General features: G+C 36.2%; 1 protein-coding gene across 2 annotated transcripts in view; it reads left to right on the top strand.

Moving 5' to 3' along the window:
* The first annotated feature begins 2,654 nt into the window (after positions 1-2,654).
* ehbp1 (EH domain binding protein 1) overlaps positions 2,655-6,000 on the top strand; it is a 191,881-nt gene continuing 188,535 nt past the window's right edge. For both annotated transcript variants that reach the window (XM_028467869.1, XM_028467870.1), the window contains exon 1: positions 2,655-3,018. The gene's annotated coding sequence lies outside the window, so the exon portion shown is untranslated. The remainder of the gene's footprint in view (positions 3,019-6,000) is intronic.

Below are 6,000 nucleotides of genomic sequence, written 5' to 3'. Positions count from 1 at the left end.
TTTATAAATCTGTTCTATATATATTTTAATGGTTTATTGAATGTTGTGGTTGTGACATACAGTAATTCCGCTACAATTTAGTGTCTAAATGTATTTTTATCTGGTTAATAAAAGGTAAATATAGACATAACCTTCTTAAGAGTTGGTGGCAGCAAAATTTAGTCTTCAAAAGCATTTTTAAACACATTTTTATTTCCAATTAAGATTTGATGTGGAAAAGGAATATTCCAGCATTTAAATGTGCAAGACAGCACGTGGTTAATTTAAAATAGAATAATATATTGCCTAAAAAAAAGATGTGTTTTAAAACTGACCTCTGAAGAATTGCAGTAAGCAGTTGATTACTTTCTTTCTTTGTGTTTTTTTACAACCTGGATTTCTTTTCTTGAGGAAAGACATGCTTTCCTGCTGCTGTCTATCTCCGCTCATTGCCAGAAGCACATGTGGGTCGTACCATTTGCACTGTTTTAAAGGGGATGGTAGCTGATGCAGCAGGAATAATTATTTTTAGTGTAAAACTGTGCTTAACAACCAGCTTATTTTCACCTTTTCATTCCAATATAAATAATCTAAAAATGTTTAAAATGTATTTTTTGTACACATACATAAAACAGACTTCTGTGCACCTCCGAATCCCCCCCCCCACGCACCTTAGGCCCTGGGTACTGAGTCAGTACCCTTGCCCCCCCCCCCCCCAGTCTGACACCCCTGATCAGAGCAGACTTCATTCTGTAAAAAAAATAACAAAAACAAAAACAAGGAACACATGAGAGGAAAAGGAAAACTGTGTGTAATGCTGTAAATATGTGTTCTTATTTTATGTGAACTTGTAATAAAAGTCTCTTTTTTGATGAATTCTCCATCAACTGTGACAGATTTCAGTGTACAGATATTTTTAATTTCATTTGCAGATGATGATGATGATGATGATGATGATGATGATGATTGATTCATGAATGTGTGATGATCAGTCTGTAAATGATACAGGAGTCCCACCAATGGCTGATTCCTGCACTCATGCAGGCCGAATGATGGAGACGCACATCTGAATAAAGTTCATCACAAACTGGGCGGAAACACACACGATTGCCTTCAAAATAAAAGCAGCTATCTTTGTTTATTTTAGTAAAACATTTACCTTTCTTTTAATGCGGAGCTTTGTGACGTCATCTTTCTATTAGATACGTACACCTTCTGATTTATAAAGTGTTTTTATGTGTGTGTGTGTGTGTGTGTGTGTGTGTGTGTGTGTGTGTGTGTATTTACATATGTTTGTACATACTATTTGTATATGAAATGTATTCATACACACAAATTGTATGTTTTCAGATCAAATCAGCTTGATTTATTTTATTTAATGTATTCAATATTTAATCTTATTTTAGTTTTATTGAATAATACTTGAAATTTTAAAATTTTATTTTATTAGAATAGAATAGAATTTCATTTAAACAGGGGCGGTACAATCGTACATAGTTCCAAATCCGTATTGTATGGTGTCGTTTTAGCAATGGTATTTGTACTTTTTACATTTTAGTGCTTTTATTATGATATCTTGGTTGGAAATTATTAACAGTCATCACAGCAGGTGAATAAGCTATATTTCATACTTAATTTGCGTTGCACAACACATCAATAAAACATCGTACAGAACAAGAGAAAGATCCGGTAAGAAATTCTGGATCTTCACTTTGTGCAAGAAAAAAATGATGTGTGAATTTCTGTTTAATTTTTTTTAAATGTATTTATTAGTTAAAACCTTTAATGGAGAGTTTGTGGTGTCATCTTTTTTCTTCCTTTTATTCTCTTTCTTTTCCTTAAGCTGCATTTTATTTGAACTACATTTATATTTGAGACAGTGAAATATATGTGTATAGAACCCCTGGAGATAGGGCTGGACGATATGGACCAAAACTCATCTCAATATTTTATCTCATAATAGCGATATACGATTTAAATGTCAATATTTCGAACTCAATAAAGTCTGACCAGAAACACGTTTCTGGGTTAAATTTGCTCATGGCAAAATGCCACACAGGCTCATTTATTACCAAACACCTGCACAAAATGTTCCACTTTTGGCTTTTTCTCCTGTAAGGGACAGCACGTGCGAGTGAGTGTGACCTGTTTAGGAGAAGGTCTGGGTTAGGATGCACTCAGTAATCCATCTCACTGAGCTTTTCATGTTCTGAGAGGTAGAAAAAGCATTTGAAGCTATAACATGAAAATATATTAGTGATTTTCAATATCTCCAAAATAGAACTCGATATACAGTATCTCTGATCTTGATATATTGCCCAGGCCTAGTTTAAGATTGTGCGTTGTGTTTTAACTTGAAAAGGAATAATAATTGAAATTTTTAAAACAGATTTTTTTTTTTTTAATTACTTCCTAGACATTTCAGGCGACCCCACATCGGCTCACGACCCCAAGGTTGAAAAATAAAAAAGAAAAAAACACACACTATGAAAACTACCTGAATGGTTTTAAATCAGTTCATTTCATTCTATATTTTTTTTTTTATGTATTTGATAAAATGTTATTTTAGTTTTCTCGAATACTAGATGATTTTTTGTAATATAACCTTTTATTTTATTTGTTGGAGGAACATCTTCCCTCGCCGGAAGTCTCGTGCGTCTCTGTCTAACTTGACGTTCTCGGTGTGAGCGGATCCCTCAAACTAACACTAACTATCGGACTACTTTGAGCTGGGAGTCCCTGCCGGGAGTCGGGGGGACACATTACCGGGCGTCTCGGCGGGTCCAGCTGGTCCTGAACAGGCCCGTATCCCGGTCCTGGTCCTTCATCCCGGGTCTTCGGTACGAACCTAGTGTCTTGCTGTGAAAAGCAACGGTTTCCGTGCTGTGATGGCTAGCTGTGCTAAGCTTTATGGCCGCTGTCCTCCGTAAACACACCGGGATAAAAACACACAGGTACCGGCTCCTGGACCCCACAGACAGACCGTCTGTGCTCGGGTGAGACCGGTTCTGGACGGGAAGCAGACTCGGTACCGATGAGGTGAGTGTCACACCTGGTTCACATTTTAGCCTCCGAGCCCACTCTCTCCGGTGTAATGGATCTACTGGTGACCACTGTAAATCATTGTCTGCCTACTGTAAACCATGGTGATTGTTGGTATTTAAAACACTTTTTTTTTAACATTCATAAATCAAAACAGTTAGTAACCATGTTATTCATAACTTAATACTAAATTGTGAGTTATTAAACAGTAATAAATATGATATCAACTATAATTTTCCCCTTAATTAAGTGGGTTCTTTATTATTTTGTGAAATGATTAACACATTATTCAGATTAATTCTCATTATTAAAATATATTCAGGCATTGAACTGTATATTTTAAACCCTGTATTCTTTAAATAATACAGTAAAACGTAATGAAGTGTAGAAATGTCTGTGCTTAAGGCAGTCACTAGTTAGTCGGGACACCAGCTGTTCCATTACACCGGTTTGCAGCTCGCAGCGGCTCAGACTATGACCTGGATTTTCACATTCTCCTCAATAAATCTCCAGTTTTTATTCATGTCTACATCCGATTCCGATATTCAGCTCTTTTGTTAAGTTAGTGTTAAATGTACAAATATAGAATTTCACATTCAGTAATGGTGTCAACATCTGTCCGTACATGTTTGTGCGTTTCTCCATCCTTAGATACTGTATCACAAGTTAAATCACCTCATCAGTACATACATCTGTAGCGTTCCCTGTGTTGTATTATTATACAAGTGTATTATGATATTTATAGTATATTTTATGTTATATCAAAATATTCCTGCAGTTCCTTCGGTGCAGGATTCCTGGTCCTGGAGAGCCGCTGTCCTGCTCGATAGTGATTCGTTAACACTCCTTCTGCAGAGCTGCATGATTACATGTATATTTAATTTTATTGTGGATTGGAGATATCCTGCTACGTGCTAAGCTAACAATAACGCATGGGGCAAACGGCACTTTTAACGTGAGAAATACATGGAACGCAAAGATTCCCAGAGGTGGGAAAACATCGTAAAGTTTTCTCATCCGTTACCTGACAGAACGGCATCAGATTTATGCAGCGGTTCTCATCTTTCCAGTTAAACAGCCACATGTTGGTTGTGCCTCAATCTGGATTATTTTCTTCTAGATTGTGAATTGAGTCGTTAACTTTCTCATTTGTTTGTTTGCAAGTGAAGAATTTGAGGTGTTTTAGCTCTGGGAGACAAGTAGAACATGTAGAACATGCAGGACTGAGGTTCTCTAGGACCAGAACTGACTCGCCCACTTTGCAAATCTAAAGACTGTACGAGTTGTTAACATCTACAGACCAGGGTTACATTGTAATAAAGTCGAGAAACTTGAGCATTCATATAGGAATTACACTTTACAGTCGGAGTGACGCTAACTGGTTCATTAGGAAATAAAAAATAAAAAAAGCCTTTAGGTCACGTGTGTCAAACTCAAGGCCTGGGGGACAAATCTGGCCCTTTAGAGCATTGAATTTGGCCCACAGGATAAAGTCAGAATTACAGAAAACATGAATCATTGTGTAAAAATATCAATTTATTTAGTAGTAGATATCTCATCACTTTGAAATACACAACGGGGTTCACACCTTGAATTTTTCACAGCATAGAAGGATCGTGTGGTGCGCGAGCGAACGCTGCTGGTGCGGAATATCTAGAACTTTATAACTTTTTGAGGGCCAAATTTAGTGAAGTAAAGCAAAAGTTGTTGTTTTTTTTGTTTTTTTAAATTTTTGTTACTTCCTTACTTTAAAGCCAAAAGTTATTTGTTATTCAGGGTGTAGGATCATATAAGTTTATACTTCCTCCTACTCCTTTTCCAACATAAACAGGCTTCACATGCAGGATTTAGGAACCACGTACTCTCACTTTGCATTGTTTGATTTAAAAAAAAAAAAAAAAAATATTATTATCATTTTCATTGTGGGAAATACACTGCTGTTGTGTTCATGTTCTATCCAATCAAATCAATTGGTGAAGGGTCATAATGAATGTAGTATGAGTTACTCATGTCTGGTATAGGCTCTCCACTAATAAATACGTTTTGTTATATATATATATTTTATACCCGCAGTAATATTGGGACTGTAATGGACGCCCGCCCCCCACCAATGTCTCTTTAAGCCTGAACACGTTTCAACCCTTTTTCACATCCGTGCGTGCATCGTGAGTTTAAAGGAGAGACTGACAGACGAGCTACGAAAGCACAGACAACACGTCTCAGTGACTACAGAGAAGCGCTAAGAATCGTGGGATGTGTAGGATATTAATGGGAACGAGACAAGACCTGTATTCGGCAATTGAAAATTGAAACTGCAAAATTTGTGGAAAAAAATTCTATATCATAAAACTGGTTAAGTTGAGTAATGTCCCTTAATGTTGTTCTTTTCACTATTTAAATTGAAAATAATAATGCAGGAAAAACAGAAGACTGACCTTAAATATGACCTTGAGTGAAGGTCAAGGTCACACATTGAAAGGAAATGTTCAATGGTACCAGTCTGAGGACTGTATTTCAATTTGTGACCAAGTTCTAGGGGAAAAAAGTATATATATATATATTCACATTGATTCTTGTTTAGTGATGTACAGTCATCATGTGTATCAAATATGAGGCTGTTTGACCGTTGTATATGAGAGTTGTAGCAGTTTTTTTTTATTATGGCATGCTAAATGGTGCCAGTCAAGAATGCAAGGCATGATGGGTATTTTTTTTACATTGAGTCTTGTTCAGGGATGTACAGTCATCGTGTGTGTGATATATACAAATATGAGGCTGTTTGACCGTTGTATATGAGAGTTATATGCATTTTTCTGTTGTGGCATTCACCATGAACTTTGACCCCTACTGATCGTTTACTGGTAGGTCGTACAGCTTTGGTCCAATGAAATAAAATACTTCACTAGAGATGAGCTTTTCATAAATGTAAGCATCTAACTTGTACAATAAATATTCATAGAGATGTAGAAAATTGTGGTT

This window comes from Gouania willdenowi, chromosome 15, assembly GCF_900634775.1.
Source record: "Gouania willdenowi chromosome 15, fGouWil2.1, whole genome shotgun sequence".
Classification (NCBI taxonomy): Eukaryota; Metazoa; Chordata; class Actinopteri; order Blenniiformes; family Gobiesocidae; genus Gouania; species Gouania willdenowi.
Note: the sequence above shows the minus strand (reverse complement) of the source record. Positions and strands in the feature narration are given on the sequence as shown.